Genomic DNA, 13,901 nt, shown 5'->3' with positions numbered 1-13,901 from the left:
TGGCAGCCTACATACCAGTAACTCCACACGTTGTTATAACTCAAGGGAAAAGAGTTAGCATTAGCTACTCACATTGTTAAAATAAAAGGGAAAACACTTTTAGTATTAGCTCATTATACAAATCCACATCAAGTCAGTTTTAGATGCTAACGTCAGCCTACTTAGAATTAATTGCTTGCATTGTTATAAAGCAAGGGAAAACTGTATTGGTATTAGCTGCTAATGGTTTGAAACCATAAATTAGCATTAACTGCTAATGGCAGCCTACATAGCATTAGCTGCTCACATTGTTAAAAAGTAAGGGAAAACATTGTTAGCATTAGCAGATAATGCTAATTCACATCAAATTGGCATTAGCTAATAACGGCAGCCTACTTAGCATTAGCTGATCACATTGTTATAAAGCAAGAAAATATGGTATTAGCATTAGCTGCCCATGTTTATTCACCTAAAATTAGTATTAGCCAATATTGGCAGCCTATTTAGCATTAACTTCTCACATCGTTATAATGCAAGAGAAAATGGTATTAGCGTTAGCTACTAATGCTAATTCACATCAAAATAGTATTAGGATGCCAATCTGAGCATTAGCTGCTCACATTGTTATAAGGAAAGGGAAAACGGTATTAGTATTAGCTGCTAATAATTATTCAGCCCTAATTAGAATTAGCCGTTAATGTCAACCTTCTCAAATAGTTGTAACCCAAGGAAAAAGAGTATTAGCATTAGCTACTCTCATTGTTAGTAAGGGAAAACGGTGTTAGCAGTATCGTATAATGCTAACTCGCATCAAATTAGTATTAGCTAATAACGACAACCTACTCAAAGCACAAAAAAACCCTATATGAGCATAAGGTTCTAATGCGTATTCACCTTAAATTAGACATAGGTGCTAATGGCGGCGTACTTAGCTGCTCACCTTGTTATAAAGCAAGGGAAAAGAGTGTTAGCATTAGCTGCCAATGCCTATTCACTTAAAAATTAGCATTACCCACTAATGGCAGCCTACTTAGCATTAACTCCTCACTAATATAATCCTAATTCACATTAAATTAGAATTAGCTGCTGACATCAGCCTACCTAGCAATCTGGTCGTAAAGTCTGACGTCACTAGCCGTGTCTGGGCCTAAACTCCGCTGCAGGTCCATATATCTATGGCATTACTGAGAGTTGAAAAACTGTCTGAAGTCTTTCATCTTTAATAAAATGATCAGCGTTCTGATCTACCAGATGTAACAATTGAGTTTAACATCCAGGCATCCATGAAAACGTAATTTATGACATTTAACGGAGTTGGAAGTTAGCTCGCTAGCTTCTATCTAAATACAATATAGCATGTCCTTCCTGGAAACAAATTAAAACGTAGAGCTCTGTTATCACTTCCAACATAAATGAAGACAGAAAACTAAACAGCAGTGACGTTTGTAGGGTTACTGAAGTTTGGCTAGCTGGTATATAATGATGTGCTACGTGACCGCTAGCGACACAGCTATGTTAGCATAATATAAACAAGCTAACTTTTTTTCCACTCGATAAAAGTTAACGTGAGTGTTCTCGGTGGTCAGGAACAAATGCATGGCAGGATGCTGTAAAAGGACCAAACTTCAGTCAGGAGAACAAGTGAGATAATCCATCCACAATACGAGGTTAGTCATTCATATACTGCTGGATGGGCTGGGCTGTAGTTACATCCTAAGGTTCTAAAAACTTAGCTTAAATAAATGATTAGCGGTAATAAAAGCCGAGGGAGGTCAACAGTGATCACGGACTGTTTTAGGAGCTTTTTGAGATTAAATACAAGAAAATACAAAACATTAAACATGTTAACAACACAAAAGCCATATTAAAAACAGACTTCTTTAGGCCCGGAAGTAGGATTCGTCACGTCATCACTTAACGACCGGATAGCTGCTCCCATTGTTATAAGGAAAGGGAAAATGGTATTAGCATTAGCTGCTAATAATTATCCCCCCCCCCCAATTAGAATTGACTACCGATTCTGGTAATCCAGTGATTTTAGTGCATTTAGATTTAAGTGCGGCATTTGATACAGTGGATCATGGAAATCTACTTTCAAGACTGGAAAATTGTGTAGGCATTAAGGCTACTGCACTTAAATGGTTCAGATCCTACCTAACTGATAGGAGCTTTTCTGTCAGGTTTGATGGCTCTTCTTCCACATCCACCTCACTTACCTGTGAGGTCCCACAAGGGTCTGCCTTGGACCAATACTTTTTCCCTGTATATGCTCCTGCTAGGTTCTATTTTTAGAATAGATGGAATCTTGTTCCACTCTTACGCTGACGGTCCTAAAATTTATTTTCCCCTTTAAAGGAGCCTGCAGAGTTGTTTTTAAGTTTTACTTGACTGTCTTGATGACATTAAATCATGGTTCGCTTAAAATTCTTTGCATATAAATGATCAAAAAACGGAGATCACACTCTTCAGCCCCTCTGACCCCTGTTCTTCCCTCAATGTTTACCTTGGTCCACTGGAAAAGTTCAGAATTCTGTTTGCTAAAGATTTAGGACACCATGTTGTCATCTGCCGACGTTGAGAGAGTGATACATGCATTTATCTCATCTAGGCTTGACAACTGCAATAGTCTTTATTTTGGTATTAACCAGGCCCTACTTTGACGTCTGCAGAATGCGGCAGCCCGACTCCTGACAGGCACTCGCAAATATGATGATATCTCCCCAATCCTGACAGGTTTACACTGGTTACCAGTATGTCGTAGAATCCACTTCCAGATCTTGTTGTTTGTCTTTAAATCTCTGAATGGATTGGCTCCATCTTATCTCTCTTTAACAAAAATAATCCAATCAGAGCCCTCAGGTCTGCAGATAAGTAGCTTCTGACCAGAACTAGCCGTAAAAACAGAGGTGAGCTTTATCGATCGCTGCAGCCAAACTCTGGAACAGTCGCCCTTCACATCAGGTCGTCACCAACACTCGACATTTTTAAAACCCGGTTGGAAACGCATTTGTACTCTGTAGCTTTCAATTGTGACGAGTCTTTATAGTAATTACTGTGTATGTTTCCTATTTTATCTCTACTCTGTGCAGCACTTTGGCTCAACCTGTTTTTAAATGTGCTGATAAATAAATGTAGATTTCTTTGAATAAAACAGTGGAGCCGAGCTTTGAGCTCAGTGTGTAACAGTGTGTGTATGAGAGCCATGTAATGTCCATGTGTGCATGCTGACTGTGCTGCTCTGACCCCTCCTCCTTTCAGGGTGGAGCCTGCTGGAGTCCGATGGTTGAGACCAGGTCTGAGGAAGTGTAAGTGTGTTTTTAATGGGATTCATGAAAACAAAGCAGCACACATTCAACCATCTTCATCATGTCAGGAGTCATCATCAAAGTGTCAATCAATGAACAGATGATGGATCAATAACTGCAGCTGGATTGTGTTTGTTCTCTCCATCAGATTCCTGTCAACTCACAATCGACACAAACACAGTGAACACAAAGCTCCAACTGTCTGACAACAACAGGAAGGTGACACGTGTGGGGGTTCAGTCATATCCTGATCATCCAGACAGATTTGATTACTGGCCTCAGCTGCTGTGTAGAAATGGTCTGACTGGTCGCTGTTACTGGGAGGTCGATTGGAGAGGAAACGTTTTTATATCAGTGAGTTACAGAAGAATCAGAAGGAAAGGAAACAGTGAAGACTTTTGGTTTGGACACAATGATCAGTCCTGGAGTCTGTGGTGCTTTAATGATGGTCCTTATTCTATCTGGCACAATAAGATACAAACATCCATCTCCTCCTCCTCCTCCTCCTCCTCTGTCTCTAACAGAGTAGCAGTGTATGTGGACTGTCCTGCTGGCACTCTGTCCTTCTACAGAGTCTCCTCTGACACTCTGATCCACCTCCACACCTTCAACACCACATTCACTCAAACTCTTTATCCTGGGTTTATGTTCTGGCCTGATTCCTCAGTGTCCCTGTGCTGAGTGGAGTGTAAAAAGTGTCCTCCTTCAACAGCCATAAAAGAGGGGTGGCCATTCTTGTGGCGAACAATTTGTCATTCGAACTCTTTGAAAAAATGAAAGATAAAGAAGGATGGTACATCGTTGTGAAGGGCAAAACTTTAAATACTATCTTGACTCTTGTCTGTATATATGCACCACCAAATAGTCCCAAATCATTCTTTAAAGATCTTTTTGACCTAATCTCAGTGGAGGCAGAGGGAATTTGTATTTGTGTAGGGGACTTCAACGTAATATTGAATTATAATTTGGACACAACTAGTCAAACTAGATGCAAAACACATATAAGCAGATACTTAAACTTGACACTTGAGGAAACGGGACTGGTGGATGTCTGGAGATTACTGCACCCTTCACAAAGGGACTACACACATTACTCAATTCCACACTCAGTGCACACCCGGATTGATTATTTCTTAATGCAAAAGAAAGAATGTCACAGAGTGTTAGACTGTAGAATCGGGGTAGCAGATGTCTCAGATCATAACGCGATTTTTCTGACAATTCAGCTGGACTCACCTTTAAGGAACACGGTTTGGCGCCTTAATGTAGGGCTTCTCAATAATGAATCTATTACAAATGATATTAAACAAGAAATGGATACATTCATTAAAGAGAATGACAACGGAGAAGTGAATCCTCTAATCCTTTGAGATTCAATGAAAGCCGTTCTGCGGGGACTCGCTAGATCTACCTACCATTGAGAAAAACCAAACCGAAGTACTTACTAAGGAAATCACAGTAGAAGAACTGAATAAGGCAATCAGTAGACTGAAAGCCAACAAAACCCCAGGCAGTGACGGGTTCCCCGCAGAATGGTATAAGGTGTTTCCGGAGAAGCTTAACCCTACCCTGCTAAGAACTCTGAATTGGATAATAAAGAATGGCCAGATACCCCCGTCATGGAATGATGCTATCGTGTCTTTGATCCCCAAGGTAGGGAAGAATAGAGATAACTGTGCAAATTATAGACCGATATCTCTCCTAAATGTAGATTACAAATTGTATACTTCAATTATAGCTAAACGAACTGAACTATTCATTAACGATCTAATTGAGGACGACCAATGTGGTTTCATTCCAGGGAGGCAAACACAGGATAATATCAGGAGGACATTACACATACTTCATAAAATTGATAGTAATAAATGGGATGCAGCTCTTATTAGTCTGGACACCGAAAAGGCTTTCGACAGGGTTGGGTGGGGATTCTTGTATCAGACCTTTAGAAAGATTTGGTTTCACTGAAGACTCAATAAAATTAATAAGGGCAGTGTATCACCAACCTGTAGCTAGACTTAAAATAAATGGATCCCTATCAGCAAGTTTCAGCCTGCATCGCGGAACAAGGCAGGGATGTGGGTTAAGTCCCATACTTTTCGCATTATATATTGAACCTCTGGCTCAAGCAATATGACAAATGGTAGATATAAAAGGGATCTTTATAGGAAAAAGGGAACATAAAATAGGATTATTTGCGGATGATGTAATATTGTATTTGAGGGACTTGAACACCTCCCTTCCTAAGCTTCTGGAAGTAATAGCAGAATTTCATGAATGCTCGGGATATAAACTAAACATCGCAAAAACACAAATGATTCATTTCAATTACGTACCGAGCAAAGAAATTAAAGAAGGCTTTAATATCAATTGGAAAACTAAAAAAATCAAATATTTGGGTGTCTTCATAACAAGAAGCCCAGCTTCATTGTACACTTCAAATTATCTTCCGATCACGGATGATATTAGAAAAGACTTGAAGAGGTGGTCAACATACCTGTTGGACTTTATCAGCAGAATAAAAGTGATTAAAATGAATATAATGCCAAGGCTGCTGTACATTTTCCAGGCACTGCCGGTTGAAATCCCATCTCAACAGTTTGAGGCCTGGGATAAAATGTTGTCGAGATTCATATGGGGAGGTAAAAAGGCAAGAATATGCTTCTCCACTCTGCAGTTGCCAAAGGACAAAGGGGGTATGGCTTAAATTATATTTTCAGGCAGCACAATTACGCCCTTTATGCCTATGGTGTGATAATTCACACACCGCAAAGTGGAAACAGATTGAGACACACGATAGCACGGACTATAATGTCCAGACACTGTTAGGAGAAAATACCTTAACTGACATTATTAAGTCAAAACTCGATCCCATATCCCAGTTTTCATTACAGATATGGTACTCTATTGTCAAACATTTAAAACCGCAAAATGGCCACAGGAAGTTGAGATGGATAGCCTTGGACAAGAGTTTTAAACCAGGACAATGTGACAACGCTTTCAAAGAGTGGACCAACAGGGGCCTAACTGCTTTTTGCTTAATTGCCAAAAAGGACAAAGTTAGGAGCTTTCAAGAGCTTAAAGATATGTTTGAATTGGAAAACCAGGATTTTTTTTCGATATTGTTGGGAAGGAAGTATTATTTTTTGTTATTTTTATTATTTTCATTTATTATTTTATTTTTATTAATTCTATTTTTATTATTTTTTTATTACTGTTATTACTGTCATTACTGTTGCATCATAATTATATCGCAAGCATATGTATACAAGAAGTATTGATACAAGAGGTATTGATATTGCATTCAAATGTTCAAACATATTGGTATCATATCAGCCTTTATTACAGGTCCAGTAAGAACCACTTCAAACTGTTGAGTTGAATTTATAATCTTAAATGTTTATGCAGACTGCAGGGTGAAAGAGTAACTCTGTGCCAAAATAAGACAGGAAGTTACATGCTTTTGCAGGAAGTGAAACCAAAACCAGAGTCTCAGTGCAAGTAATTCTGAGGCGCAGTTTGGATGATGCTATTATCATCTTTTAGGCATTTATATTTCTGATTAAGCTTTGATTAAGTTTTAAGTAGTTGTATTAGATTGAAACATTTGTTTTATACAGTTTACATAGAAGTTAAGATCATCACAACACAGGATGGCCTTAGCCTGGTTGCCTAAGTTGAGGTCAACTAAGGTGCAGAGAGCAGATGCACACTCTGTGCACGCACAGACAGACATACACACACATACACACACACACACTGTTAGGGTGTAGGTGAAAGTTGACTGATGAAGCAGTAGATGCACGATGCGAGAGCTGAGCTGGCTTACGGGAAACCACCGGGGAGAAGATGGAAGCCAGTGTTCTTTTAATTGTGTCACAAGTTGTCAAACAGAACATTTGTGGTTTTGAAGCTGATGTATGTGATGACGCAATGAGGGGGCGTCACTAAATATACTCTGATGCATATAAAACTGTATTTTGATGTTAGGAGGATGAGATTGTGGGGCTGTCTGCTTACGGAGTCCGCTCATTCTCCCACGCGTGTCATTTCATTAAAATCATTGTCTTTACCCTTTGGACCAGTGTGGTTACTTGCATTCCTCCTGTGTTTCCTTCCCTATATTTTTGAACCTTAACAATATCTACAACTTCGAGATTATTATAATAAAGAGATGAGATGATTAACCCTCTAATTGAAACAATGTGCGACGCCTACCAGCAGAAAACTACTAAACTAGCATCCAAATTATACTCCATTTTGATGAAGAATCTGTTAAGGTTCAGAAATAGTTGATCCGGTTCTGCTTTACTCCTGAAAATAACAAAACTAAGACATTTTCATTATTATCACAAGTGCTTAAATGACCCATTTCTCTATCTCTAGTCAGAAATACCAATTATGCCATGCATGTAAGCGTGTTCTTCCTTCCATGCAATGTGATCATCTTAATTAAGTGTAAGCTGCATCTTCATTGCATCCTATTTGTGCTTTTCATTGCATTTTCATGTATTCATATTTAACACTTTATGCATGTTTTCACTGAGCTTTTAAATTCAAACTATCTCCCTTCTGATTCGTCTCAAAAATACTTTCACATGTAACAATTTGTATATGTGTGTTTTCTATTCGTGTTTACCTCTTTTAAACGTGATATGGTGGACATCACTAAACAATCATGAGTTCCCGCTTCAATTTTCATTCCAATTATATCCTATATTCTCGCAGTCAAACTCGTCCAGCTTCACCTCTCACTGGTCCTTTTTCATGTGCCGGTCCTCTCCGGGCTTCAAAGTTCCAAGAAACACAGTGTTGGGTCTGAACTCAGACCCCGCTGTATCCAGGACTTATTCCCATGAAAGAAAAACAAGGCAACAGCGATTGATCATTTACTTGCAAGGGAGGCCTCGTCGGTATCTCAGCTCAATACGAATGACCCCGATGATGGCCTCCTCTCGCTGGCTTTTATTGAGAGACAGTTCACACAAAACACAGCAAAGCAACGCCCACATGCTTCTAAGGCATTGTATGTATATGTGTGAAGCTTCTATATGTAAGTAGGAATGTGTGTGTGTGTGTGTGTGTGTGTGTGTGTGTGTGTGTGTAGTAGACCTCCTGCTGACCAAAGGGTCGTAACCGCAGGAAGCTTACATCAAAAGAAGTAGAGCCTCCAGATAGGATGTATCTGCAATAAAACATTACAGCCCCCTACCCAGAACACCGAGAATCTGGGGGGAAGGACAGTGGAATCCCTATCATCAGAGTTGGCAAGCATAAAAATGACAAACATTTAACAATTCACTCTAACATTCCCTCCTGTTTTGTGATTTTTATGCTCCAAATTATTCCTGTGTAGTATATTCTTAGCCATGCACCTCTTGCTTGACAATTTCAGCGCAGGCATCATTTATACACAGGCTTCTGTCATATCATTCATGTCGGTCAATTCATACTGTTGTAAAAGTACATAATCAACAAATGTATTAGAAATCATCTTAGTTTGCATTGATCTTATACACGGTAAAATGCATCCTATACGTAAGCAAATCAAATGTCAACAGTCCTAAAACAGGAATTAATATTTCCAAAAGAAGATGCCACCAAGGACCAGACAACAACCAAGCTATCCAGCCTTGTGGTGCATCTACTCCTGTCGTGCGATTCATTATGTATTCCTGCAAGTAAACAATTGAATGTAACAGTCAAAAAGAATAATCAACATACTCAAAAATCATATATCACTACAATTCAACTGTATACAGACATAGGCATTCAAACACATCAGTTGACTTTATCGTTTGTCCATGTGGCTCTCAGCTAACTTCAAAGCTGTAGCCTGGTTAACACCCTTCTTTATGACTCCTATCAACCCCCAAATTTTCTCACTGTGGGCATCCTGTGGGGGTTAGAGTCAACTGGTGAATTATCTGCATTGACAACTCTTCTCCTGTCCTGTTGTCACCGCAGGAAAAGCTTTGTAAAGGAAATTGGATCAAAGTGTTTTGATCTTCTTGGCTCCAAGCCTCAACCAGCTTACAGATGTGTTCATGATGTAAATATAGACAAAAGGCTTCTCTGCTTGCATCCTTCTTGCAGAGGACACAAAGAATAGGTGATGTTGTACAAATTCCATGGTAAATCTCCAACTTGGACTAATCCATTGCCCTTCATACGCATAGGCAACTGGCCTATTTCCGGTTCGTTTAGCTTTTCAATGTCCTGCAGCAAGTCAGATACTTTGAGTCAGACTAGCAAGTCTGTCGTACCAGAGCAGTTCACCGTCCCAGCTACTGGTGAACCAACCGTCCATTCAGGTTCAGAAGTTGAAAAGTTGGCAGTGTCCCAAGTATGTTTACTCCTGGATGTGTTGCCAAGGCAACCAAACAAACTGTCTCGCTCTCAGTGATGCTATATGGCCACAGTCCAGAAGAATGTGTAGCCAGTGGCATCACAAGCATAACCATTGGTCTCGTTCTTTATGTGAGCGGTTGTGTTCCCAAACTGCCACCAGTAGTTGTTGAAAACCCATGCAGGTACTGGGTGTGGTTTGCTCTGTCCCAGTGCGCTCCTGTCATCCCACTCTGGGTCCACAGGCACAAGAAGGCGAACAGCACATTCCCAGCCATTCTAAGTTGGGTTCAGGATCCGTTGGTTTCTTCACCAGGATTGAGACGAGAGGTCCTAGAGATATACTCCCCCCTTTGTACCGCTGGCCTTTTCACCATCACCCAGAGTCGGCCAGGAAGTGTGTCACCTTCTTGCAGTGCGCTTGATGTATCCAAGTAATCCTTTCAGCAATCTTCACTGCTGTGGTCGTCGTCAGCAGCATCCGATAGGGACCTTCCCACCGTGGACTGGACCAGCACTTCCTCTCCATGGCCTTATCAACATCCAATCTCCAGACTTCAGGCTCTGTTCCTGTGGAGAAACAGAATCATCTGGCAGATCATTTGTTCTCGTGACCTCTTTACTTTTAAACATTTTAAGCATCTAATCTGCTAATATGCTCTCTCTTCTGCTCTTCTATCATCACTACAGAAGACTAGACTCTAAATGCTCTAACATATATCATCTCAAAGAGTCAGACCATTCTCTGTTGGAGTAATCCTCATGTACATTCATATACATCTTAACTAATTCTATACCGTTTAACCATGTCCTGCGTCTCTTCCTAAGTCTCAACTTTACTATTCCATTAAGTCTCTCTATCAACCCTGCACTTTGTGGGTGATATAAACAATGATGTTTTTAGTGTTATCCCTAGATGTTGTGCAGTTAATCTAATCACTTCATTTACAAAATGTGGACCATTATTACTATAAATGGTCTCTGGAATCCCATGTTCCAAATGATTGCAACATGTCATACATGACCTGCAAAAATTTTTTTTAAGGGTATTTAATCTTAAAGTATAAACTACTCATCATCTCCCTCCTGTTGCGACATGGCAAAGCCCATGGCGCAAAATAGCAGCAGTCTTATACAAATTCTAAGGCAGTATTGGTTTATCACACAGATAACAAACACCATCCTGCAAGCTCGCTCCTTCTGTAAATCACAACTGTTTCCCTGCAGTAGGTGAGTGGCCCTGCATGTCTACCAGTGCATCCCGCATAATAGCCAACGTCTGCTGGCATTGCACTGCTAAAACGTGAACAACATGTTCTCCTAAAGTTGCCTCTTTCGCGATCTTATCTGCAAAAGCATTGCCTAATGCAACTGGATCTTTCCCTCACATGTGTGCTTCACATTTACAAACGGCAATTCTATTGGGTAAAAACTCTGCCTCCAGCAGATTTTGCAAGAGTTTGGCGTGTGCAACAGGTTTCCCTGTCGAGGTTGTCTCACCTCGTCTCACCCACTGCATCACAAAGAAATGTAATGTAGCAAATGCATACTGGCTATCAGTGTATGTTGTCACATTTTATTTCTCTGCAGCTTTACACGCTTCCATTAAAGCTAGCATCTCTGCTGCTCAAGCAAATAGGAAACATGCTAGTTGTCCTCCACAGATAACTTTCTCACTATCTACTACAGTAAAACCTGTTTTAGTCTGTCCCTCTACTGTTGTAAAACTCAAACCATCAACAAACCAAACCTTTCCCTCACCAAGTGGCACAGCTATTAAGTCATCCCTCAGCTTACACTCCTTCTCTACGTGCTCTCTACACTCATGAGAAGTGCCCTCTTCTTTCGTTGGCAAAAGGTTTGACGGATTCAGAATTGTGCATCACTTTATGGTAATATGCATGGTTGTGAGAGTAACAGTAACATTAAAGACAAGCGTTTGTAGGTGACAGAAATGTAATTTTAGTCTGCAGTAGTAGACATCTACCTCGTGTTGAACTAACAGTCTCAAAAGGTGAAAAACTATATCCTGAAACATTGTACAGCTTAAGCTGCTGCACATACTGATCTCACGCATGGAGGTAAAGCACAAGCAATTAGAGCTAATCTGGTAGGATAGCAAGTTACTGGCTTCACTTGTGGAAAAAGTGCTGTTAGTTATTTCACAGTCACCTGGCATTTGTGCTGTTCACAGAACCACAAGTCCATCGCTGGACCTCCTCTGTGCTGTCACTTTTTGGAGCCTGGCACCCTCCCTCAGGTTCTCATGATTCAACGTTGCTGAAGATTTTAAAGGCAGAGCACGTCGTTCACCTTAGTTGTCTTCCTCAACGTCGAAAGTCTTTTATCTCATTTAAGATTTTGCTGTGCAGAGTCTCCTCATGACGATCACCTGGAAGCTCAGTAGCACAGCTCTCTGTGCTGAAGGTGATCTCTGATCCTCCTGAAGACTCTCTCCAGGCCTCAGCTTCCATCTTGTGGACGATCCTCTCAGTCACTCCTTCTCGTCATGGCATCTCGCGACATCTGCAAATTAAAATGACACTCCTCTCACCACATGGCTTCCGCCATGTGTCAACTCCCCAATGAGACATGTACAAGAATGTGGCACAGTCTCCCTAAAACAATCTCCAGGGTTTGTCCCTTGGAGCAGCTTCACTCCAACCTGTAACCCTGTGTTAAAACATCAGTCAGCAACTAAATGTTTAGCTTGTCTAACTCCCAGCTCCACCTGGAGCCTGTACCCTGAAAGACAAAGTCTTTAAATCAAACTTCACATTTTCAACCAATAAACTAATAAAGTATTCAGCATAAAAGACAAATATCATGTGCAGGTTTTCTCCAGTCATTAAATCACTCTTATTATCGTAATTTGTCCCAAATCATGAATCATCCCAATTTATTCCACAATTTAATCGGTGACTTTCCTTAAGTTTGTCACTCCACTCATTTTTATCACTGTGAGCTCAATAGTGGCCAGCTAATGAGCCCCATATTCAACTATTCTGTAACCACTGCACATTTGTTCAATTGTCACTTGTCTGTCTGTGCTGAATCCTTTACAAGCACTCTTAAAGAAAAACGAACATTAACACACAGTTCATCCTGGTGGTCAGGTGTTGGTCATCCAAATTCCAGAGGAGCTGTGAATGGTCATAAAGGTAACACTGCTGTGAGAAATGTAACACTAGTTTCAAATACAATATATCCCACACTGTATTCACTTCTTCCCTGTAATTTCCAACATTTTCTTCACAACACAGTGTAATTTCATCATCAACACACAGCCTGTAACCACAGTTTTCTTCACACAAAATCTCAGTAATCCTGTGATAGAAATCCTGCTATAAATCACATGATCAAATCACATGATCAAATCACATGATTAGCCATCTGCTGTAAAAAGAAAGGTAAATGTTAGCGCTGCGCATTCGTATACACTCTTTCTCACAGTGATCTCTGTGAGCAACCCAAAGTAGTTAATGACACACCCATGGTAAATTCACAGACACAGAAAATTTTAAACTAAAAGGTTAAATTTGCAGAGTTCACATAGTCATGTGACCCAAGTTTCCTCCTGTGGTCTCCTTCTGCTCCTGCAATAGACACACACAGAGATACATCCACACCTTTGTCAGGTGGGGGTTAACTTCACACAATGGTGTTAAGTCAGTCAGTCTTGTCAGCTTTATCAGTCAGTTTTTCCACTCATTTTTTATCTACTAACAGTAGAACCCCTCTTGACGCATTAAGTTTCTACTGCCAGCAATGACGTCATTTCAAAAAAGAAGAAGAAAAACTTTAGAAGCGGATTACATCGCTGAATCCTTTTTGGCAGGGACTTGTTTTCTGATTGTCCCAAATAAGTGGCTTTCTCCCAAGCCCATTTTAATTTTTGGAGAAGCTCACTTTCGCAACAGTTTTGTCGACGACGAGTCGTATAGCGCTTCTGTTCTAATCGTGCATCTCTGCTCAAACAGAGATCATCAAACGAAACCTTCAGTGCACCATGAAAGTAACAAAATAAAAAGAAAGGAAAGAAAACAAAGGAAAGCAAAGGAAAGAAAGGCCTTGTTTAAGTCATGACACGTGTTTTTCATGCCAGGGGGATAAATTGTAACAACCCATTTGGCAGGCTCAACTTAGTAACAAAAGACAAATCAACAACTAGATCAATCTCAAACATTCATCCAATCAGCCACACACAACATACAGCATAACCCTGTTGTCTCAGCACATAATAAGTTCCTTCTCATGTAACCAAATGTGTGC

The 13,901-nt window shown here is 40.3% G+C and overlaps 1 pseudogene; it reads left to right on the top strand.

The window, feature by feature from the left end:
• The window catches only part of LOC120435326, a 36,206-nt pseudogene extending 29,276 nt beyond the window's left edge, over nucleotides 1-6,930 (top strand).
• The last annotated feature ends 6,971 nt before the right edge of the window (nucleotides 6,931-13,901 follow it).

Source organism: Oreochromis aureus, linkage group 3 (assembly GCF_013358895.1).
Source record: "Oreochromis aureus strain Israel breed Guangdong linkage group 3, ZZ_aureus, whole genome shotgun sequence".
In the NCBI taxonomy this organism is placed as follows: Eukaryota; Metazoa; Chordata; class Actinopteri; order Cichliformes; family Cichlidae; genus Oreochromis; species Oreochromis aureus.
The sequence above is the reverse complement of the archived record's forward strand: the minus strand, read 5'-3'. Positions and strand labels throughout refer to the sequence as shown.